We start from the raw sequence: 26,035 nt of genomic DNA, 5'->3' as shown, positions 1-26,035 counted from the left end.
GCCTCTAGAAGTCCCAATTTGGTTTTGTTTTGGTTTATTCCTTGAGATCCCACATTCATGCTTAGAATATGGTGCGGGGGTGATTGGATGGAAGAGAGATTTGGTTCAACCCAATATATGGTTGGGTGGTATCTGGAAATCCCTAACTTGGTTGGAATTTTCATATGTTAATATGAAGTATTTTCCTATTGTGATTTATGAGCACTTGTGATGGATACCATGTTAATGTTTATGATTGGTTTTCCATGGTTTATATGCTGGTTATTAGCTAGTTATATGCTAGTCATGTTTTGATAAATTAATGAATGACTAATGAATGCATGGACTAATAAGTGTTATTGCAGTTATGTGGAGAGGGCATAAAGTCTTTTTGATGATTCTCTGGTGAGCTTATTGAATTAGTGAATAGATATGTATTTATAACCTACAGGTACTATGTACACAAAGTGTTTGCATACATGAGTAATTTAGGCCTCCAACTTCCCGAGGTCGTAATTTTGGCATACGATATTCATTTGACTATCATAATACCTCATTTCAAAGATCTCCATGAGGAGGCCAAGCATTTCAATTTTCTTTGTTTTCCTTAAAAATGTTGTTTTGGCCCTCAAAACGGCCTCAAAAGTTTAAAACTCGAAAACTGCCAAAAATAGAAAGTTCTGTTAAATTTAAGGGAATGAAATTGAAAAGAAATAGTGTTGGGTCATGTTAGGTTGATAACAATGTGATCATGTGTCACTGGGTGTTTGCAGTCAGTTATGGACATGTGGACCCTGTTTTCCATAAGTGCATATTGCATAGTAACTCTCATCTCATGTTACCCAAGTGAGCAGGTCAAAGTGGGTAAATGTGGGGTGGGGTGGGCTGTTACAGTGTTACAATCCAATATTATTTATTTGTTTATTTTTTCGAATCATGAATAGTTTTTGATGCTTAGGATCACATGTCTTGTAACATCCTCATATCTATCTAGATGTATAATTGCATAATTGTATAAAAACAAAACGTGACCCCTTATAATAATCCACTAATGATTTATAAGAAAGAAACTTTCATTCAAACAAGATACTTATAAGTATTGGGCCATTGCCCTCTTTCCTTGTGTTTGAAGAAAATGAGCTTTTAGCCACATGCATAAATAGTTTAAGGTATTACTCGCAAAACAAAAATGAAACAAACAAGTAATATCCACAAAATACATAGTTTAAAATATTATATAAGACTAAAATATGATTTTGACTCATCATTAATATTGTATCTATATTTATATCCTCTTAATCATATGCCAAGCTATTCATTTGTGTTATCCATGAGCAATTAATTTTTAATCCCATCCATACATATATATAAACTCTATCAATAAATTATAGATTAATTGATTATTGACTTATAATTATATTGATGAAGTACCACACTAATTGATTTATATTAAATAATATCTTCAGTTAAACATAAAAGTAACATATATATATAAATGAGATGCATATTTCTTTTCATGTTTATATATATGCAGCTATAGAGTATATATAAATGTTTATTTATATATATATATAAAACATGAAGCTGTATCGTAATTGGTTTGTATTAATCCTGTCAATTTTAAGTTCACATAAGCCCGAGTGTACCTCACACAATGTTCAAACTTTAGCAATCCTAAGGGGCACGGTGTCTAGGTTTGACCGGTCTCAAGGATGACCCTGTCTCCAGCAATATAGTTCCTCATCCAAAATATGAACTGGCCTCCCAGATCTGAGATCTAATATATATAATTTTTACAAAACATTTTTTATATGTTTTTTTCAGCTATAAATATAATTTAAGTACAAAACATTTTTTATACGTTTTTTTGTTTCAGTTAAGAAGGTTAAAATAATAGAAAAAACAGCTGCCCATGGCTATCGTGCTGTGAGAGTCAGGAACCTTGCTAAATCTGAACACAATAGGAGTGGATAATGCCGAAGAAAATCACATTCACTTCCTTCAAAACCTGCAAACTGTAAAAAGGAAGAAGATCAAGACATTGCTGGAGATTCATTGAGAAAGCGAAATGGCTGGTCATCCATATTATCCCGAGGACCTGCAACTGCCTGGATATGTGCCTCTCTTCCTCCCTCAATCCCAGATTGTGGGTGTGTATGGGATTGCCTCTGTCCTTGTTGTTACTCTCATCTGGTTCATCTCAGGTATCATCATCTATTCTTTCTTCATTCATATTCATGAAACTGAGACATACAAGCACACCCAAGTGTCTGATGGCCGCGAAACTCAGTTTTTTTATTCAGATCCATCGCTTGCTTGTTTCAATTCAGTCTGTTTGCTTTCAAGAAAGCGTTCACAGTTGTTACTTAATGTGTAGTTCACACTTGGCTATGTTCAAGAGATGAGCAACGCCTCTCAGAGCAATATGCCTGCTGAGCTATCTCCGATCTAGTCAAACAAAACAAGATCAGGGTTCCCCGAAATCCGTGGCCTAACTTCCTACGCTTGTACGGTTTCTGAATATAGGTCCTTTCTTCTCCTTCAAAAGCAGATTTCCTCAACATGATACAGGAAAAGTCTGGTGCGCCCTTCCGTAGGGATGGTATGATTAATTGCGTCTGTGATTCTCTTGTAGAACTGGGATTCATACGAAGATTGGGCTTAGCCATATCAGTATTCCATTCATACTGACACAAGGCTTTCTGTATAAGGACATAAAGCTAACTGATGTCATTATTCCTCAATAGGATAATACAATATGGTTTAATCGTGATGTCATGCAATAGTACATTTTATTCCGTCTCCATATTATGGTAAAGGGGCCATGCCTGTATTCACCATTTATTATCATTAATTTCTGTGTTGAGGATTTTCAACTCTAAGCAGAAACTAACGATGCAACCTTTAAAGGGTGCCTATTGCATATATTAATCTCAGCTTTTTGTTAGATATATTCCAGAGACTTATTCAATGCGAGAAAATACAGCTCATTGTTGCCTGGGAACGGGGACGCCTCTTCTTGAAATAAGCGTATGAGGGGGCGTCAGTCGAGGGCATGAGAGTTTGAGATTTCAATTTCATTCATAAATTCTCAATAGCAAGATGCGAGATTTAATATAAGATGATTTCAGTTAGATTAACTATTCCTACTGACTCCTACACTCTCTTTTGCAAGTCTTCTACCGAAATAATATTACAGAAAGAAAACAATTCCATAAATTGTCCTGATAACTCTCTAGTACTGATCTTATTTCATTCATTTCTTATCTCCTTTGAATGTTGTTAAGCTATATAACATATGGCATCTAATGAAAATATGCTACAGTGGACACAAACCGAAAATGGTAGAGACCTTGTTTTCACAGATTCTGCTTTCTATTGAAACAGCTTAGGTTATTTTCCATTTGTAGGAGGCCTTAACATTTTCATTCAACACTTTTGTTAATTTTAGGTATGTTCTATGGTTAGAGCAATTTATTTCAATTTTCACAGTTAGTTCCATATTTTTTCCAGATTAGCAATTACATCAACATTAAAGTAAACTGCAGATAGAACATAAACATAAATCGCAAAAGACAAGCCAAGACAAGAGGACACAAGATCAATTCTTCTTATATGTTCTTCAATAGTTCAACTGACTTATCTAGGTAAGAGCATAGATCAACTCTAAGAAGATGATACATGAGATCAGTTGAAGACATGCTGCTTCAACTAATTCTCCAAGGTGACTCCTTCACTTATCGTTGTGCTGCATTTCGTCATCATGCTGCACCTCACCGCGCTGCACCATGCTGCACCCATCATCACTATGTTGCATCTCATCACGCTTCATTAATCATGACTGTACCATCACTGTACTGCATTATGTGCCATTGTTGCACCATGTTGCCATCCTGACCTATGTGTTGGCTGCACCTTGCTTGCTTGTTGTCCCTTGCTTGCTTGTTGTCCCTAGCATGCTTATTGTTCTTAGCATGCTTGTTGTTGCATGCTAGTTGTCCCTTGCATGTTAGCTGTAACATTGCATGCTTGGTGTATTTGCTGCTAAGTACCATACAACTATCCCAATGTTAGTTAGTTGTCCCTTGCATGCTGCTCTCCTTTGGAGACAAATGCTCCGGCAATTCCGGCAGTTCCGGTTGTTCCTGGCAGGTCCGGCAATCCTGGCAGTTCTGGATTTTCCGGCAGTTCCGGCTTTTCCGGCAGTTCTAGCATTTTCGGCTTTTTCGACTTTTCTAGATTTTGGCTTTTTCGACAGTTCTGGCTTTTCTGGGTTTTCCAGCAGTTCCGGCAGTTCTAGCGTTTCCGGCAGTTTCAGCTTTTCTGGCAGTTTCGGCTTTTCCAGCAGTTCCGGTTTTTCCAATAGTTTCGGCTTTTCCGGCTTTTCCATTTTTTCTGGTAGTTCCAGATTTTCAAGTAGTTTCGGCTTTTCTGGTAGTTTCGGCTTTCCCGGCTTTTCCAGCTTTTGCGGCAGTTTCGGCTTTTCTGGCTTTTCCAATAGTTCCGGCTTTTCAACAGTTTTGGCTTTTCCGGTTTTTTGGCAGTTCTGGGTTTTCCAGTGGTTTCTGTTTTTCTGGTAGTTCCGGCTTTTCCGGTAGTTTCGACTTTTCCGGCTTTCTACCCTCTGGATCAGGGCAACGTTATTCCTTAGGATCTCTTCTCCTACTAAAACCCAAAGACAAGTAGAGAGAGGAAGAGATCCCAAGTGTGTTGAAATGATTTGAAGACCACCTCTATTTATACTAAAACATTGAGCACATGAGGGGTTTATTTGGTTGCTGGCCGACCTTGTCGAATTGTCTTATAAGGCAAATAAATTCATAACTCCATGAATACTTATCGGAATCGGATGATCTTTAGATCAATCCTACACCTCTCGATGAGAGGGATCCATGAAAAATATCAGTTGCCATAAATAAGATGACCTAATTGCCAATTTTAACAAATTTGCTGTCAAAGAAGGGGTATTCACTTCATTATCGCCTATCTCATACATAAGTGATCTTCAGTTCTCAGATGCGTCATTTGCATAAAAAATTATGAAATGAAGCTCTGTGAATTTTTCCTCTATTGTATTTGCAGTTACTGAGCGACATACAAACACTTTCTACTGCTGTCCTCTTCTGAAGGCTCTACTTATTGCCTGTTGAGTGATAGGAAGATTACATTGAATATCAAGGATGACAACTCTGCAGCACCTGTAAGGTCAGTCCCTTGATGCCCTAACTGGAGCAAAAATAACCTTTTTCATCCTTAGAATTGCTGAACTAATTCTTTTCCTGGCTTCTGGAGCGGTGCTACCATCAAGTCTTAGTAATTGACCACCTCCAATACAAGTTCTTTTCTTTACAGTATCAATATTTGAATACGATTCAGTACAGGAAAAACATGTAACCAAAAGATCTATTACAGGTCCAATACAAATCTAGTACAGCTCAAATATGGAAGTATACTTTTCACGGGTACAATTTTATGCAATTTGTTTCATATTTTAGAAGAGTTGGAGCCTTAGGAATGTGCAATGAACCTGAAAATTAATTCATCCCTTGAAACTTTTGGAATGTATTTTATATATATAGGGTTTTCAAGTGTTTTTAAATTATTTTGAGGTTTCGGATATGTTTTTATTGGGGACGGTTAAAAATTAGGGGTTATAGGTGTGGACCATACCATATCCGTAGTGTACGGAGGATTAGTCGAATTCATATTGCTCCTAAATTTCCACACAGGAAAGGCCAATATGGCCGTTGCAATTATGTTTTTTTTAAGAATCATATTTTCAAGTAAAGCCAAAGGAGATAAGAACTGACTGAAAACTGGTAGCTTCTTCTTGTTCAACTCACAAAGTGACAGCATGTCAAGGATGAACTTGGTCTTCACTCCACCATTGATATCTGCAGTTGTATCACCAGCACTGCTACTATCAGAATCTAATCAGCCTGAAGAAATATCTCATGTTTCAACACCTATCTTCTACAGTAAAGGGTGTATACATATTGCAGAAAATTTTATGTCTCTACTAAGTCTAGAACCTGGGGAGCATTTTTTACTCTCAAGTGCTTTCTTTTGAGACTTGATGAGTCTTCAGATGACAAAACCTCTGTAATGCGAAGCAAATATTTGAGAATATCTCTGTTGTAATAATGGACACGTGATGAAACCACTTCTTGAAGATCACATGTTGCAGAGGCTTTTTTTTCTTTACTGCCATTCTGCTGATAATTTTCCAGTTTACCACAAAAGATCATTTCATCCAGACCCATATAGTGTTTCCAATTTGTCATTTTATTTTTCAATTTTCCTTTTCCAAGGAAAAAATTGTAGCGTTATATTCCTTGTAAAGAAACGTTACGTTCAGAAAATGCTGAAGCATTCTAGCAAGAGTATTTAAATAACTCAGCATATGTCTATCATATATCGGCTATATCGATACATTCAGAAATATATAATCAAAAAGGACTGCAGCCCAATTAGATAAAAGGAAACAGCTAAATATTACCATCCACATGTCCTCAAAGAATTAAAACCCCCCAAAAAGATAAACCATTCAGCTTATCTTAATCATTTTAATCAGATGTTATGAGAGGAAGGCATAATTCCCTTCCAATAGAAAAAGACCAGGTTGGCCATGGACAGCGGCTTTTGACAACTCATCAACTCTCGAGTTGTGTCCTCTATGTTGAAATTCTGAAGTTCTATGCTGTAACAATTACTTGATCCAATAACTTCTTTAATCTGCAATATTAGTTAAGCAATTGTAGATAGAACATAAACCATATACACAATAGAAGACAGCCAAGAACTCAATAAGACACAGTGAGTTTAGGTCCAATGACCAGGGCAAACCCACAAGGGGAAACCCAACCAGATTCTTCTTCTATTAGAAATCAAATGTTCAGCAGAGATACAAAATACAATGAGAGAAATAAGAAGTTCACCCAAATCTGAAGGGGAAACCCAACCAGATTCTTCTTCTATTAGAAATCAAATGTTCAGCAGAGATACAAAATACAATGAGAGAAAGAAGAAGTTCACCCAAATCTGAAGAAGATCTCTGATAGCAGTAGCTGATGCAAACACTGAATTACTTTGGCTCACCAAGTTTTGCTCTTACTCTTCAAGACTCTCTCTCTCTCTCTCAATTCTTCTCTAGTCTCTCTAGTTCTCTCTTTCTCAAGTTCGTACTCTCCTTTCACAATGCACAAGTGAGTAGTAGAGAGGATGAGAGACACAAATATATAGGAAGAGCAAGGAGGTCGAATTCATGGAGTAACTCCCATGCCTTGAGGAGAAGTTACATATGCCAAAATAAGAGTGTAACTTATGCCATAAAGGAGGTACGCTTGCCTTAGTAACTCATGCCATCAAGAGGGAGTATGCATGCCTTAGTGACTTATGCCATAAAGAAGAACACATGCCTTAGTAATTTGAGCCATTAAGGAGAAGTGTAACATATGCATTAAAGAGGTGTAAGAGGAATCTTTTTATGACGAGTCATTAAAGTGTGTAAGAGAGTGTAAGAGGTGCGTAAGAGCATTAAAGAGAGAGAGGAATGAATCCTTTAAGAGAGAGAGAGTAATGTATCATTGAATGAGAGAGTTCGATTTGCCATCAAGGAGAGAGATGTGAAGTGGCATGATTGAGTGCCAAGTAGGAGAGGTGACATGTAATTCCTCTTTAGATAATATTATAGTATCATAAGTGTAATAATAATAATATTAATAATATTGACGATTAAATTAAAAAATTAAACAATTTAGATTGATTAAGGATAAGTTAAGTGATTTTCCATCATCTATACATGATTACCAATTGAAGCAAGGTGACTTAGTAATTTTCGAAAGTCATTGGTTGCAATGATGGACATGACTTTCTATATTTGGAAAGTCACTCGAGAATAGTCAGAAATGAAATTTTATTCAAGGAAATTCATCCCTTAGTTGCCAATTTTCAACACTATTAAAATGAAGAAAATAATTTTCTTGAAAAAAATCCAGCAGCTTCCAAGATATGATACAGTAATGTGTGCAAAAGCAAATTTTGAAGTCTGAAAACTCTTATACATTCTGTCACCAGCCCCGAGTCCCCAAAAACTTGGAGTTTGACCATTCTTATCAATAGCCAATTTCAAAAGAAGCTTAGGGCATAACTCTGCCCCAGTTACTACTACCAGTACCCAAATGTTCTTTTAAAGAGTAACTCAGGAAAGGATAAAAGGATAGGATATTGCTCGAACCACTAGGCCCTGGAACTAGCCCCATCGAAAAACCCCCAATGAATAGTTTGGTCTATCTCCAAATTTCCTATCTGCTTTGGTGGCTTCTGTCTTGGAGTTTGCAAGATTCTCTCATATGAATTATCTAATTTCATAGAAAACCTCTATGGTGGCGTAAGTCATATCCTTGAAAAGAATGTGGTTTCATGCGATCCAGATTGCCCAAGAAGCTATTACTTGTACTGCTCTATGGTTTGTCAATAGTGGATCTTCCATCCATTTCTTGAAGCTCGCAACTAGTGTGGAACCATTCCAAAAACATGAAATATCAGCCAAAGAGGAGGTCACTTTCCATACTTCTTCAGCAAATAAACGGTCTGAGAGGATGTGCTGGAGGGATTCCACACTTAATTTACATAGAACACAATAGCCTGAACAAGCTTGTCTTTCCAAAATATCCCGAGTGGGAGCTTTATTACTCAGAGCCAAGCAGCAAAAGAGCTTGGCCTTCAGAGGAGCTTGAATTTTCCTAGCCGGTTTCCACTGCTAACAATCTCTTGAGGCTCTGCAAAGAACATAGCCATGTCATCAGTACCTGCTATATACTCTATTGCGGAGTTGTGAGACCATGCAAGTTCATCATCAAGATCCCTGAATTTTATAGAACAAATAAATAACCTATTCACCAAAGAGTCCCATTGCTCTGCCAGATGGCCTGCCAAATCCAGATCTCTTGCCTGCTCCCAAAACCTAGTTCCAGAAAGTGCCATGATCAGTTGCTGAGGCATATGCTAATGCCACGATGCATTTGAATATAAGAATTCCAATTAGATCATCTGATGACTCTATTTTATTTTACAATTGTTGTGATGCATTTGAAGATAGCTTATAAGCACTTTTTCTTCAAGATTATCTGGTCTTACCAGTTTGAAAAGATTGCAGAGCTCTGTAATATTATTTTGAAAGAGTGTACTCAACAATAGAACCCAGCATCTGATATGCACTTCATGAAAGTATGGAGTATGTTTGAGTTGCTGTTTCATGGAAAGTGTCCTCCATCTAAAACCAACAGCCCTGTACACGCTAAAAGAATAGAACCCAGTGTCTAGCTTGCACTTCATGAAGGTATGGAGTATGTTTGTGTTGATGTTTCATGGAAAGTGTCCTCCATCTAAAACCAAAAGCCCTGGACTCTAAAAATAATTTGTCGGCTTTGATGGTGGGTGGGCTTACCATTCTCAGATTTCTCAAGTTTGAGAACTGAGCATAGCTGATAGGAAGTATGCTTTTCTTCTCTCTCCTTTCCATTAATATTTCAAGTATTTCAAGCTGGTTGCATCTTAATTGTTCTATTTTGTTCCTTATTTCATAGAGGTGTTATAGAGGAACCTCCTCCACTTTCCAGTCCTTAAATTCCTTCATCCATGACCACAACATAGTCTTTAGTACTACAATCGAGGGCATCTCTTCTGGGTACTTTGTCAACAAACATTGAGTGTAGCTAGTGACAAGGAATGCTTTTCCAGTTCCTGGTGCATGAGCGAGAATGCATCGACCAGGTTCTTATGTTATATGTTTTCTTTTCAAGAATTGAAACCTACCAAAGTTTTAGCTGATGTATATATTTTTCAATAGGGGATGGAGAACAAACTTCAATACAGGGGAGTTTTGCTGTCTTTCTTCACATTCACCCATGTCAATGATATTGCCTATAAGAGACGACATTGGTGCCCCATTCCTAAAGACAGGGATCAGGCATGTTACAAGACACTACTTCTGTAAACTGATATGAATAAGAAATAGTAGAATAAAGAAGTTGGCAATAGCAAAAATTAAAAGAAATTCATGAACAGACCAAAATCACAAAATGGGCAGGGGCACCTGCACACCCAAAGATTGGATTGCACCTGCAAATGTGGATTATTGAAGAAAGAACTTCTCCAAAAAGAGTAATATGATTTGACTGATTGATAGATAGAAATTTGATTACATAGATGGGAGGGAACCCTTTCATACAAAAAGGGAGTGAATCCCTAACTTGTAGCCCAGGTTACCTTTGTGAGGTAAGTGTGCCCTTATTAATACTAATAATTTTAATTTGGCTTATTTAAGATAAGCAGCTTCGTGCAAATGATACAACGAATGTCGTAAGGACCTAGAAATTAATTTTGCCATATTACATTACAAAATAATGAGTTTCTGTGCAAACTAACTCATTTGCATATAAAAAAAACTGTTGTTTAGACACAAAACATGCCTTCCTCTTTAGGAGCCTTGTCCACAAAGCTTGGGGATCATACAGTAGCTTTTCCTTATGTCTTCACCTTCTTCTTTTGCTTCTTCGGTTTGTGCTCGGTGAAGATCATGTGTGCGAAAACATAGGTTTTCCTTGGTTTGGGAGGGCATCTTCTGAACCCATTTAAAATGATAGAAGCTTAAAGATTAATCTTCATCAATATTCTTGATGGATGAAGTTGAAAATTGTGCTTGGTTGGAAATACTTGAATGGTTCATATGGATCCGTGTATGGCTTAGACATTTCATCAAATATTGCATACACACACTTGCAAAGTTGCTTGAGGTGGAGAGGAATGAATGTTTTGGATCTTTTCCACTTGCACATGATTAATCTCAATAATTTCAATATTCCTCATATTTGCATTGAATTGATCATCTAAGTCTAGCCAAGTGTTATGTACCTAGATCAAAATAACACAAAAACATAAGAAGAGATAGATCAATGCCTTGATAATAAGCCATTTCGATGGGACAACCTCTTTTTACATCACATAAATGAACAATTCTTGGATTATTCAAATGACAAGACCTCCTTGGTATATATAGGAGTCTAAAGGGTAAAACTATAGTTAGGGCTTTAGTTAGGGCTTTCACAACAATAATAATGTAAGGACACAAAAATAATGATAATGGGTTTCTATGGGGCACAACAATAACAATATAGGGCTACACTAGTATTATAGGGACCTAACATGCTCCTTTCCTTCAAAAAAGTGTTGTCCTCAATGCTTGAGTAGTTTTGGTTGCTTCTGAATAAAATACTCATCTTCCCATGTGGAATCTTTTGTAGGTAACTTCTTCCATTAAATGAGATACACTGAAATTGATCGTTTCAACTTTCCGTAGCTGCTGGATTCTTGTTTCAGTGATTGCTTCAAGCTCCAATATGACTTTTCGTTCCTTATCAAGTCCTGGCAATATAGTTTGAACTAGGACCTTGTCACCTATAACCTTCTTTAAGCATGAAACATGGAAAACTTGGTGTACTCGTGAAGATGCAGACAACTCCAATTTGTATGCCATAGTACCATTCTTTTGCAACACCTTATAAGGGCCATAATACTTGGGTGATAATTCAATATCCATCTTAGCTTGCTTGAGGGACATTTGTTTGTATGGTTGTAGTCGTAAAATACCCAATCACCCACATCAAAACATTTTTCGCTGCGATGTTGATCTGCTTGTTGCTTCTTTCGTTTCTGCGCCATAGTTAGGTTATCCTTTAAGAGTTGGAGAACTTGTTGTTGATGTTCGATGTGATCTTCCATTGCTTGAACCTTTGATTTGTATCTTAGAGACGGTGTAATGGATCGTGGATGATATCCATAAAGTGCCATAAATGGGGTCATTTTTCCTGCAGTATGGAAGGAAGTGTTATACCACCATTTTTCTAGAGGTAACCACTTGACTGATTGTGTTTGTCTATTAGATACAAAGCAACGAAGATATCCTTCTAAACATTTGTTCACTATCTCAATTTTCCCATCAAATTGAGGATGATAAGATGAGCTATGAGCCAATTGAGTACCGAGACAAGAAAATAATTGTTCAAAAATTTCCAGTGAAGGTGGGATCTCTATCACTTATAATGATCTTTGGGTTTCCATGTAGCTTTTAAACTGTCTCCAAGAATGCAATAGCGACTGTACTGACTTTGAAAGGATGAGATAGTGCACAAAAGTGTTCATACTTGGTAAGTCTATCAAGTACCACCATGGTGACACTCTTTCCTTCGAACTTGGGTAGACTTGTAATAAAATTCATTGAGACCTCCTCCCAACACTGACTTGGAATGGCTAATGGTTGTAAAAGACCCGGGGTCTTAATTGTCTCAACTTTATTTTGTTGGAAAACCAAACATTCTGCCACAAACTTCTGAATATCAGATTTAAGGCCATCCCAAAAAAATCCTTCTTGACCCTGTGGTAAGTTTTTAAAAATCCTGAGTGCCCTCCTATAGGAGAGGTGTGCAATTCCAAAAGAACCTTTTGTTTGAGTTGGGAGTTCTTACATAGATATAAGTGATCTTTGTACCACAGTGAATCATTTTTCTAGATAAATGTATCAGATGCATTGGGATCTTGCTACAACTTTTGAATGAGTGTCCACACCTCTTTTTCATTCTTCCATTCATCCTTTGCTTCAGTTATCCATTTCGGTTGGATAATAGAAATGACACAGAGCAATGACTCCACATCCTCATCCTTTCTTGAGAGTGCATTTGCAAGAACATTTTTCTTACCTTTTTTGTAGATGATTTCAAAGTTATAACCCAACATCTTTGTGACCCATTTTTGTTGCTCTTCTGAAGATAATCTTTGTTCCAAGAAGTATTTAAGACTATCATGATCTGTTTTTACCTTGAAGTGTCTTTCCATTAGGTAAGGGCACCATTGCCTTAGGGCATGTAGTATTGCTAGCATTTCCTCCTCATAAATATGTTTGTGTAAATTCTTTCCCTTGATTGGATGACTTTCAAAGGCAATGGGTTTTCCTTCTTGCATTAAAACAACACCAATGCCATTTCCTGAGACATCACATTCCACGACAAAAGTTTTTGTGAAGTCTGGTGTAACTAAGACCGAAGTTTGACACATTGCCTCTTTAAGATGTTCAAAGGCCTTAGTTGCTTCTAGAGTCCAAGAAAATGCAACTTTCTTCAGTAATGTTGTTAGAGGTGCCGATATTTGCCCATAATTCTTAACAAATTTGTGATAATACCTTGTCAACCAGATAATTCCTTGAAGATGCCTTAAGGTTGTGGGGATTTTCGATTCCTTGATGGCTTTAATTTTGTTAGGGTCTACCTTAACACCCTCATGAGATACAATTTGAAATTTTGACCCAAATATTCCACCTCCTGTACCCCAAAGAAACATTTGGAGGGTTTTGCATACAATTGTTTCTCCTCTAATAATTTGAACACCCTGTCAAGATGTTGAATATGATCTTTCCAAAACTTGTTGTAGATTAGTATATCATCAAAAAATACTAACACAAATTTTCTAAGGAAGGGTTTGAAAGTGGAATTCATCAAACCTTAAAATGTGGAAGGTGCATTAGTAATGCAAAAGGCATGACCAAAAATTCATAATGACCTTCATGAGTTCTGAATGCTATTTTTGGAATGTCTTTTGTCTTCATTCTAATTTGATGATATCTAGAACAAAAATCCAGCTTGGTGAAGTAAATTGCTTCATGTAATTCATCCAACAATGTTAAATGGAGTTAGAGAAGGGTTCAACCAACTTTAGAGGTGCACTAACTTTGGTAGAGGGACCAACAAGTGGACCAAGGCGTAGTCTTTTTTTTTTCTTTATTCCTCGACTTAGGAAAATTAAATTTTCATGTAGTCAAGAATTGGAACAATCTCAACTGTCCAGGGAGACTTAATCTTTGCCCTTCGTGGGACTGGTGGGCCTAGGTCAATTTCAAAGGAGGAAAATGGCACAATTGAGGTTCATTCATGCACTAGAGACTTGGTTGTTCAAGGAAGCAAGAAGAGAATACTTTAGGCTAGGGTTGTTGGAAATTGACAGGGGCGTAGTCTTTTTTTTTCTTTATTCCTCGACTTAGGAAAATTAAATTTTTATGTAGTCAAGAATTGGAACAATCTCAACTGTCCAGGGAGACTTAATCTTTGCCCTTCGTGGGACTGGTGGGCCTAGGTCAATTTCAAAGGAGGAAAATGGCACAATTGAGGTTCATTCATGCACTAGAGACTTGGTTGTTCAAGGAAGCAAGAAGAGAATACTTTAGGCTAGGGTTGTTGGAAATTGACAGGTATGGGATGAATTTCCTTGAATAGAATTTCATTTATGACCTTTCTAAAGTGACTTTATAAAAATAGAAAGTCATGTCTATCTTTGCAACCCTGACTTTCCAAAAATAGTAAATCACCTTCCATCAATTCGTAATCATATATACATGATGGAAATTCACTTAACTTGCCTTTAATCAATCTCAATTGTTTAATTTCTTAATCATCAATATTATTATTATTATTACTATTATCTTCTTTATGATATTCTTATATTATTATTATTAAAAAGAAATTCAAGTCTCTCAATCATGTCATATGTAACTCCTCCTCAAGGCATAGGAGTTACTCACTCATGAATTCGACCTCATTGCTCTTCCTATATATTTGTGCCTCTCATCCTCATTTGACACACTTACGTGTGCTTGTGAAAAGAGAATTCGAACTTGGGAACGAGAGAGTTGGAGAGTCTAGAGGAAGATTGAGAGAGAGAGAAAGAGAGTCTTGAAGAGCAAGAGCGGATCTTGGAGAGTCAAAGTGATTCAATGTTTGCATCAACTACTGCTATCAGAGATCTTCTTCAGATTTGGGTGAACTTCTTCATTCTCTCATTGTACTTTGTATCTCTATTGAGCAATGGATTTCTAATAGAAGAAGAATCTGGTTGGGTTTCCCCTTGTGGGTTTTGCCTTGGTCATTGACCTAACATCTTCGTGTCTCATTGAGTTATTGGCTGTCTTCCATTGTGCAAATGGTTTGGTTTATATAGTTTATGTTCTATCCGTAATTACTTAACTTATTTTGCAGCATAAAGAAGTTTTAGATTTAAGTGATTGTAACAACATGGAACATCAAAATTTCAACATGGTATCAGAGCTTTGGTGAAGACAAGCTCCATTTCCAGCTCTATTTTTGTTAAAATATCTCTTGCTGTCAACTCCATTTCCACCTCTCTTTTTGTTGAAGCATCGCTTGCTATCTGCTCCATTTGCAACTCTCTTTCTGCTGAAATATAGCTTGCTGTCCGCTCCATTTGAAATGCTCTTTCTGCTGAAATATAGCTTGCTGTATGCTCCATTTGCAGCTTTCTTTTTGCTGAAATATAGCTTGTTGTTTGATCTATTTACAACTCTCTTTTACCTGAAATATCTTTTGCCGTTCCTTCTACTTGCTGCTCATTTTTTGTTGAAATTTCTCTTCCCTTTTGTTGCTGAAATATCTCTCGCTGTCCCTTTCTATTTGCTACTGAAACTTTGAGCAGATCAAGATGTCTTCCTCCTACTTTAAGAATGAAGTAAAACTGGTTGATGCATCAAACTTCTTCCCTTGGAAGGCCAGATTAGATATTACCCTTGAGGAACATGATGTTCTAGAGTATGTTGAAGGAGAGGTAGCAGAACTAGCTGAAAACTCCAATGTCGTTATCAAGGCCAGATACAAGAAAGGAGAAGTCAAGGCCAAAAAGTTAATCCTTGACTCTCTTGGAGACCACTTCATCACTTATGTCTCCAATTTGAAGAAATCCAAAGAAATGTATGACAAGCTAGTTGAAATGTATCAAGTGAACAACTTGAGTCAAATTCTTGTTATGATGAATCAACTCAAGCATGTTAAGATGAGCAGAGGGCATACTTCATGAGGATATCAAAAATCAAAGGTCAACTGTCAACATTTGGTGAAGTTGTTTCTGATAAAGAATTGATACTGATTTCGCTCGAAGGTCTTCCTTCTTCTTGGGAAACTTTTAGTACTACCATCAATGATAATAACAAGGTTCATACATTTGATGAGCTACTGAGAAAGTGCAGTCAAGAAGAAGCCAGAATGAGATCCAGAGGGAGAATTCCCAAGCACGAGGAGGGAGAACCTACTGCCTTTGTTGTACAAAGCAAAAAGAAGAAAGGAAGAAGAATGCACTATTGGAGAAACTCTGCTCCCAACAACTCCTCTCAATGGACTAGAGACTTATCAAAATTCCAATGCTACAATTGTCGCAAGCATGGCCACTATGCTTGTGACTATTCAGAAAACAAAAGAGCATCAAAATCCAACTTCAATAATCGCTCCAACAAATCTTATTATAGAAGAAGAAGAGAAGCTCTTTCTGCTTGTAGAGGAAACTATCGTTCCTCAAGGAACCAAAGGTATGATAATAATGCAGCTGAGACTCAATCAAAGTACTTTCTTGTTTCTGCTCTTTCTAGTTCATCTCCTGCAGATTCTTGTGATAGTTGGTTGGTTGATAGTGGTGCTTCAAGGCACTTTACTAGTTACAAAGAAGTACTCTCTAATCTAGTTGAGAGGGAGATAGATTTGAAGATCATTCTTGGAGATAACTCTACATATCCCATAAAGGGATCTGGTTTTGTTTCTTTCCATCTGGATCAAGGTAAAACTTTGACTCTTCAAGAAGTTTTATATGTACCTGGTTTAAAGAAGAATCTTGTATCCATATCAGCTTTAGAAGATAAAGGAATGAAAATTGCTTTCATAAATGGTACAGTTCTCAATTGGCCATCAAGATCCAACATGAGAGATGCCCTCACTCTGGGTTTAGATGTGAAGTCTGTACAAAATTAATGGAAGACCTATTCAAGCACTAATCCATGACATCAATCATCAAAGTGAACTTTGGCACTGAAGGTTCGATCACTTACACTACGAAGCATTACCTCATGTGCGAATGATGGTTTCCGGAATGCCCAAAATCAGATCTGATCATGATGGCATTTGCCAAGTGTTAAACACACATGGGAAACATAGAATAGGAAAGATAAATCATGTGAGTACATTTTTTTTATTAACAGGAGATATACATTTATAGTACATTATGTGACTCTTGGGTTTCAGATCCCAAGGTCTCTTGGACTGCTTTTGTCCATTCGACTTCCACACTAACCCATTGAGGATTAGGTGTCCAACATTCCCCCCCTTAATCCGAAGGGTTATGTATGAGTCCAAGAAGAGAGCTGTAATACAAAATGTGCAAAAAATGCATGGCAACACTAGGTTGAATGTGCTCTATGAAATGTTGGTATAAAGGGCGGTGGTTTAAGGATGACCACCAACACTGGAACGCTTAGTGCAGTTCCCGGAACTCTTCCAACACTGGCAAGAAACTGAAGTTTTCTGCTAGAGTAAGTGATCCTATTGTTTTAAAGAGGGAAACCTTCAACCATAAAAGGGAGGTCCCACCCCACATAAAGGTAAAACTTCAACCTGAAAAGGGAAGTCTCAACCTGTGATGGTTTAAGGATGACCAACAACTCTGGAATGCTTAATGCAATTCCTGGAACTCTTCCAAAACTGGCAAGAAGCTGGAGTCTTCTGCTAGAGGAAGTGTTCTCAATTGTGTTCCTGGAACTCTTCCAAAACTGGCAAGACGCTGAAGTCTTTTGCTAGAGGAAGTGTCCTAGATTGCCAACTGAAGGCATGTTCAGGCATCTTCGTCTCTGGCTACAACTCTGAAACTGGTGTGGCAGGTTGTGGCTCAGGCTCGCTTGATGTGACTTTGAAGCTTGTAGATGACCATCATTTCCCCCCCTGTCAGATACAAGGTGAGAAGATGGAGAAAACTCAACTGCAAGACTGTTCAATATTCTGGAACAAGTTCTGACATGTGTTTGGAATATCTTCTTGGCTGTTGATGCCCATTGCCAAGAAGCGATCCATCCAAGATGAATCTTTGTTCTTGCAGGACGTTTGTTTTTGAAGCACCTGTGTGAAGAATGACTGGTTTTATGACAGTGCTTACATGGATGGAGATCAAAACAATGATCTTTCAAATGGCCAACTCGGTCATAGTGTTGGCATTTCACGATCTGTTGCTTTTGTTGTTGTTGTTGCTGTGGAAGAGGGGCAGAGTCTGGAACAGCTGAAGCTGAACTGTCATGAAGAGCAGGTGAACTGTCATGAATGAATCCAGCACTCTGAAACTGAATGGGCTTGGCATAGTCTGGAATATGAAAGGACAAGTCCTTGTCATATCCAAGACCAGTTCTGTGCTTGTTGTGGACAAGCTGTTCCCAAGGTCTGATGATGGGCTTGGGAAGTGCAGACTGAGTTTCTGCATCTGCATGTACAACTGCTGCTTTATTGGATTCTGGATCTGATTCAACCTCAATCTTACTAATTTCACCACTTGCTGGTTTAACCTTGAACAACATATTGTTTTGAGCAGAAAACAATTTGGAATGACAAATCTGTTGAAGCTCATCTTGCTGGAACTGAGATTCTAGTTGCAAAAAATCAATCTTTTCTTGTGCATCATGCAGGCAGGTTTGAATGTCACAAAGAGTGTCTTTGCTAACATTTACCTTCCCACCAATAGTGGAGTGTATTAGTGTATTCAGTAACTCTAATACATCATCAAATCTAGCCATTGTCTCAACAAAGAAATGAACACTCAACAATCCTAGTGGAGACTATAGCAAGTCTAGACAAACCCCAGCTATTGAAGATTTCAAAAATTAAGAATATCAGTTTGAAAAATACATTGTCCAATACCAGACTTTCAGAGATTCTGTTCTTTAAATTCTGTAGAAATTTCACATCTGACTAGACTTTGTAGCTGATTCCTTCAAACTTTATAGAACTTGCCTCTATATCCCTTCTGGAAGCTCAGGAATGCAAAAAGAATAAAAAATCTGCGAATACCAGCAATGGAGACACGGCTCAAACTCCACGAATATACACAAGGGTAGCTCGACCTCTTCCTTCAATAATAAATCCAAGAATCTCAACCCCTTTTTTTGATTGGAAATGACCCCAATGATGTAAAAAACTTCACCGAAGGTATTCAAAAGGCACTCAACTAATTCCAGCTAAGAATTTAGCCAATCACTAACAGATTTGTGTCCAGCAAGAATGAGAGGCTCAAAGTCCTTCCAACACAGATACAATAGATATATTTCACCCTTAAAATGCTCAGGTATACCAAGATACGCTTTGTATGGATGCACAACTAAATGACTTCTTTCTTCTTTGAAATTCGAACTTCAACTACAGGAATGGATTACATATACCTCTGATATATCAACTCTAACAATAACAGAGATCTGAAGTAGAATATACCAGCAAATGTTAGGAAGAACGGTGGCTGCAGATAAGTGTTATAACATCAAAGAAGCTCCATCATTACAGAGAAAACACCACAGTGATAATATATGCAACGTATTCAGCTCCAAGACAGAGAAATAAATATGGAGTGTCTTCAATATATTCACAGCCACACATCCAATGAGATGAGGAAGTTTGAGACCCTCTATAGCAGAGGTACATCACCAAACATCACTTCCAATAGTCTATACTCATTAAGATTTCAAGCACAAGTACAGTGATATGCTGCTCAACTGAAACAACCACAGAAAATACAAGTTTGTAGCCTTGGGGCTAGATCATTCTTTATGCCCTTACCCTCTCCCCAACTACAACTCGCACAATCTTCCAGAATGATTTTCTGTTTGCATTTTGTTCACACCAGCAACTTACAGGAAGAGCACAACTCACTGTGATGGAAAACTCAACCTATTTCTTAGACTAAAGTCGACCACTAGAAGGGAAAAGAACTTGTCCCTTGAAACAGAATGAAACTTGCCCTTTCGTGGGCAGAACTTCAATCTCAATGTATCACAGAGAGTACAGTCCCTTGGTTGTGGAAACTCAACTCATGAATTTCAGCAAACATTGGTGCTTGATCAGAAGAAGTCTTGATTTCAGAGAAAAAGAGTGTATAAATACCCAAATTTTCTACTCATCGATCCTGGGCAATATCAAGTGCGCATATATATGGGCGGTATCTTAATGTAAAAAATACACCAGAAATGTCATACACAAAGAAATTTCCGAGATCCAAATCTACAATTATAAACACTCATCGCACAAAATGGCTTTCAACCTCATATACTTTCATGATGAGAACTGCGCAATATGCTATGAAGATAACCACCAGTCATGATCAAAGAGACAAGGGATACAACACCGGCAGGGAAAACCTTTCCAGATTTCTTGAAACGAGACCCCAGAAGGCTACCTCCTTCACGGCAAGCCCGGTCTCCTCCACGAGTCACGTACAACAGTGGCAACAAGCACAAGCTTTTCTAGTATTTGTCAGCCTTGCAGTCCCGCAAATCGTGCAGCCTTCCAATTGCATCCTCAGCCAGCAGCATCAATATTCTCAAAGAAGGTCTATTATAGAAGTTCATTTTTCGGCGCACGTGTTCATCGGAATGTTGATACTCCGAACAGAGATGTGTCCAACTGCTCCACGAGGGGAATAGTCGCCACTCTTGCACCTGACAGGTCGACCACACCGTTGCCGGATAGAGCGGAAGAATCAATCGGCAGGTTAAAACTAAATGGAGAAGCTTCTTCTGCTGGAAGAGGGGAATACCTGGATGAAAGAGAAAATGGGGCTGCTAAAAGCACTACAAAATACTATGGTGCTACAGAAGTCACGAAATCTTTGCCAACGGGATTATCTAAGGGACGAGAGTACGAGCTTCTGAGCGTAAAGGATTACTTAGACAGAGCACTCGACTTTATTCGACTTGACGGTGGACCTTCTCGCTGGTTTTGTCCTTTGGAGTGCAGTAGCGCTCCCAAGGATGCTCCACTCCTGCTTTTCTTACCAGGAATGGATGGGACTGGACTGGGACTTATCTTGCATCATCAAACTCTTGCGGAGCTTTTTGAAGTTAGATGCTTGCATGTTCCAATTATGGATCGGACCCCCTTTGAAGGGCTTGTGAAATATGTAGAACAGACAATCGCTCCTCCGTTTCAACAAACCTTATTCAGAGGGGCCTCCTCTCTTGGCTGTCCTTGATCAGAATAACGCCATTCTTGAGGCAGACTTCCGTTGTCAATTCTGTTGGCAGCCCAAATAGGCACAGGAAAAAGGAACTCGTCCCTCTACACATCAGCGACTTGGTTCCTCAAATAAAATACTCAGCGCCTTCAAAAGTCGGTGAAACTCTGTCATGCACCAAAGTCGCAATACGTTGCTTCAATGCTCCAAAAACTTCCCTGAGAGTGTACCAACCACAATACAGAAATGCACAGTCCCTAGTTTAGCGCAGGAGAATTAATGTGACCACAGGATTCAGGACTGGGTATGTGGCAGAAAAATAGGAGTTGCAGGAGAATCTAAACGTCTATGAGGCCAGCAGCGTGGAGAGGGCAGCGTTGTATATGGAAGCCCAACAGTCCAAATTCAGAGTCTTAGCACAATTTGAGCAGCGTAGCAGAGAAACTTAGTAGGACTATGTCAGAGGAGCGAGGGCGGTTATAAAATTGGCAGAAAATCCATGACAAACTGACATTCTTCTGAATAAAATAATATCATGTCAGATACCATGTCAGAGAATAATCACAGTGCTGTTATACCAGCGTTCCTACCACAACGTTCGATGTTTACTTAAAACGCATATGACAAAGGGCGCAATCAATAAAAATGACAGACAGACATCTCAGAACCGCTTGGACAGCGCTGGCAGTGTCAGGAGCAGCTAACATTTAGCTGAAGAAATATTCGTGAGAAGATATTCCTGAGATGCAGAATTGATGGCAGAAATGACTGCACAGAAAGGCCATAAGACAAATGGCTCACATTAATTATGCAGGGCAGGAATACGCCCGCTCTGATACCATGTTAAACACACATGGGAAACATAGAATAGGAAAGATAAATCATGTGAGTACATTTTTTTTATTAACAGGAGATATACATTTATAGTACATTATGTGACTCTTGGGTTTCAGATCCCAAGGTCTCTTGGATTGCTTTTGTCCATTCGACTTCCACACTAACCCATTGAGGATTAGGTGTCCAACACCAAGGATGTGCAAGCAGAAAGCAAGTGAAGGGACCATTCCTTTCAAGAAAAAGTAGAACCAGTCAGGTATTGCATCTTGTACATTCTGATTTATGTGGATCAATGCCTATAAATTCCCTTGGTGGTTACTTGTATTATATTATCTTTGTGGATGATTTTTCTCGCAAGACATGGATTTATTTTCTGAAAAATAAAAGTCAAGCTTTTAACATGTTCAAAGATTACAAATCTCTAATAGAAAAGCAAACTGGAAAGCAGATCAAAATTTTCAGATCCGACAATGGAGGAGAGTTCACTTCCAGTGATTTCATTGACTTCCGCAAAGAAGTTGGATAAAAGAGACCATTGTACCATATAACCCAGAACAAAATGGTGTGGCTGAGAGAAAGAATAGAACTATCATGTAAGCTGTCAAAGCTAATTGTTGCATGATTAGAAGTTGCCAAAATTTCTATGGGGAGAAGTTGTGAACACAACAGCCTATGTTCAAAATAGATCTCTTCACCTTTCCCTAAACAACAAGACTTTTGAAGAAGATTTCACTGGCGAGAAGCTCGGAGTTGGGCACATGAGGATCTTTGGCTGTCCTGTCTACTTCCATGTCCCAAAGGAGAAAAGGAACAAGTTGGAAGCTTCAGGTAAGAAAGGTATGTTTGTTGGTTATTGTGAGAATTCTAAAGCTTACAGAATATACATACTTGGTCAAAGAAATATAGAATTTAGTAGGGCTGTAACATTTGACGAAGATGCAACTCTTGGAAAAGCAAGAGACACTCCTCGTCCTCTTGCTAATGTTGATGGTCAAGATGATGTATTTGAAATACAAGAAGATCTTGAAGCTAAAACTGGTCTTGCTGATGAACCCATGAAGCCCATGGATCCTTTGTATCCTCCTCCATGTGGTCCTCCTTCTAAAAGGAGACCTTTATGGCTTCGTGACACTCTTCAAGATGCTGATAAACATGCTGCCCCTAGAGGAACTTTTAGAGAAAACAAGAAACCTTGCCGGTTCCAAGGATATGTTGTAGCCATGAGCAACATTATTCAAGCTGAATCATGCGTTTTTGAAGAAGTTGTAAAGGCCCAAGTATGGAAAGATGCAATGGCTGAATGATATGAATCCATCATTCATAATGATGTATGGGAAGTGGTTCCAAAACCCCAAGGTAAATCTATTGTATATTCTAAATGGTTGCGTAAGATTATACATGGCATTGATGGTAGTATTGAAAAATATAAAGCTAGATTTGTGGCTGGAGGTTTCTGTCAGAAAGAGGTAATAAACTATGATGAAATTTTTGCACTTGTTGCCTGTTACACCACCATCCGATCTATTGTAGCTCTAGCTTCTAGCCAAGGATGGTCTCTTCACGAAATGGATGTAAAGATTACTTTTTTGCATGGCTACCTTAAAGAAGAAGTATTTGTGGGGCAAACACAAGGATTTGAAGTACATGATCCAAAAACTCGTGTGTAGGCTGAAGAAAACCCTCTATGGTTTGAAGCAAGCTCCAAGACCTTGGTATGCTCACATAGATAGTTTCTTGATGAAGCTTGGTTTTACCATAAGCAATGTAGATCCAAATCTTTACTTTAAGACAATCCAAGGTATGCCTTTGATTTTGTATTGTACGTTGATGATTTATTTCTAATCGGTAGTGAACCTCTTATTCTCCAATGTAAGAGGGAGTTAGCTTCTGAATTTGAAATGAAAGATCTTGGTTTGATGCACTACTTTTTGGGCCTGGAGGTATGGCAAAAATCTAGTGAGATTTTCCTTGCTCAAGGAAAATATGATGTCAAACTACTAAAAAGGTTTGACATGACCGAGTGTAAGTCCATGAATACTCCAATGGAAATGAATTTCAAGAAGCTTTGTGGTAAAGCTGCAGGACCTGATTTGGCTAATCCTTTCGAGCATTGTCCGCTGATTAGGGCACTGATGTTCTTAGTGAACACTAGACCAGATATATGCTTTGCAGTCAATACTATTAAGGCTGCTCATGCACACTAAGTTTCTACAAAGCATGTGTTGAGGTACTTGCATGGGACCATCAATCTTGGATTGAGATATACTACCGAAGATGTAAGGCTACATGGATACTCTGATGCTGATTGGGCTGGTAACTCTACTGACAGAAAGAGCACATCAGGGTGCTGCTTTAGCTTAGGATCTGCCATGATATCTTGGATGAGCAGAAAGCAAAAGTTTGTTGCCCTTAGCATGACTGAAGCAGAATACATTGCTGCTAGCATGGCTAGCTGTGAGGCAATATGGCTAAGGAAGCTCTTTGGAGAGTTGTTTGAGCAAGTATTGGATACTACAATAATTTATTGTGACAATAAGAGTGGGATTCGACTTGCTGAAAATCTCGTGTTCCATGACAAGTCCAAACACATTGAGATCAAATATCACTATATTCGGGATATGGTGCAAAGAGGAGCAGTAAGACTTCATCATATAGTGGCTGATGACCAGATTGCCGACTTCTTACCAAGCCTTTTCCGAAAGGAAAGTTCTTGGTTTTCAGAGAGCAACTTGGACTAACAGATGTGACCCTTCCTAGAGAGGGTGGTCATGGATGATAAGCCTTGGATGTGTGAGATCCTTGTCATGTGTTGACAAGTGGATCCCCCCAAGCAGTGATGAGCCTTGAATGTGTGAGATCCTTGTCATGTGTTGATAAGTGGATCCCCCGAAGTAGTGATGAGCCTTGGATGAGCAAAATCCTTGTCATGTGTTGACAAGTGGATCCCCCCAAGCAATGATGAGCCTTTGATGAGCGAGATCCTTGTCATGTGTCGACAAGTGGATGACCTCCTTGCTCTTCCTATATATTTGTGCTTTGTAAAAGGAGATTCGAACTTGAGAAAGAGACTTGGAGAGGCTAGAGGAAGATTGAGAGAGAAAGTGAGTCTTGAAGAGCAAGAGTAGATCTTGGAGAGCCAAAGTGATTCAATGTTTACATCAACTACTGCTATCAGAGATCTTCTTCAGATTTGGGTTAACTTCTTCATTCTCTCATTGCACTTTGTATCTCTGCTGAACAATTGATTTCTAACAAAAGAAGAATCTAGTTGGGTTTTCCCCTTGTGGGTTTTCCCCTGGTCATTGACCTAACTTCTTTGTGTCTCATTGAGTTCTTGGCTGTCTTCCATTGTGCATATGGTTTATGTTCTATCTACAATTACTTAACTTATTTTGCAGCATAAAGAAGTTCCAGATTTAAGTGATTGTAACAACATAGAACTTCAAAATTGTGGGTTTTGCCCTCGTCATTGACCTAACTTCTCTGTGTCTCATTGAGTTCTTGGTTGTCTTCCATTGTGCATATGGTTTATGTTTTATCTACAATTACTTAACTTATTTTGCAGCATAAAGAAGTTTTGTATTTAAGTGATTGTAACAACATAGAACTTCAAAATTTCAATAAGGTTTAACGAACTAGGACTTCAGATCAGTGCAACTTCAAGGAGAAAGAGAGGCAAACAAACCTCAGATCTTATCCAACATCCATCATACTTTAGCCGGGCCGAGTTCAGGGTGTAGAAGAGGCTGTACTCAGGTCGTATTAAGTTGTACAGATCCGTACAGTGTGCATACGGATTGAGTCGTGAGGCAGAGCAAGGCTGTCTAGGTTGGTTGAGGATTTGCAGATTATCATGAAAGTTTCCCACCACATTTGTAATCCATTTTTGAAGAATACTTTTGTTGAGGCAAGCTAATAAAAGCCACCACGTTTGCAGGTTTTCCCAGTTGGTGTTTCCTGGGTAAAATTTGTTGTGTACTATTTATGGTGTGTTTGTCTTCATTTGTTAATTATTTTCTGCTGCATGCAAGTAAGAAAACTCAATATATTTGTGGATTGAAGTTAAAGTTCAGTTTTAAGCTCTTTACTTAACATAGTTCACAGATTAGTTGTTGAGTTTTAAGGAAATATAACAAAC

General features: G+C 38.2%; 1 pseudogene across 1 annotated transcript in view; it reads left to right on the top strand.

Annotated features, from left to right (window-relative positions):
* The first annotated feature begins 1,766 nt into the window (after positions 1–1,766).
* LOC149180838 (putative 3-beta-hydroxysteroid-Delta(8),Delta(7)-isomerase) overlaps positions 1,767–26,035 on the top strand; it is a 48,062-nt pseudogene continuing 23,793 nt past the window's right edge. Inside the window, exon 1 of the transcript XR_016256973.1 lies at positions 1,767–2,183. The product of XR_016256973.1 is annotated as a putative 3-beta-hydroxysteroid-Delta(8),Delta(7)-isomerase (transcript). The remainder of the gene's footprint in view (positions 2,184–26,035) is intronic.

This window comes from Pinus tabuliformis, chromosome 3_2, assembly GCF_031772625.1.
Source record: "Pinus tabuliformis cultivar Carrire ecotype Pingquan chromosome 3_2, CPIR1, whole genome shotgun sequence".
In the NCBI taxonomy this organism is placed as follows: domain Eukaryota; kingdom Viridiplantae; phylum Streptophyta; class Pinopsida; order Pinales; family Pinaceae; genus Pinus; species Pinus tabuliformis.
The sequence above is the reverse complement of the archived record's forward strand: the minus strand, read 5'-3'. Positions and strand labels throughout refer to the sequence as shown.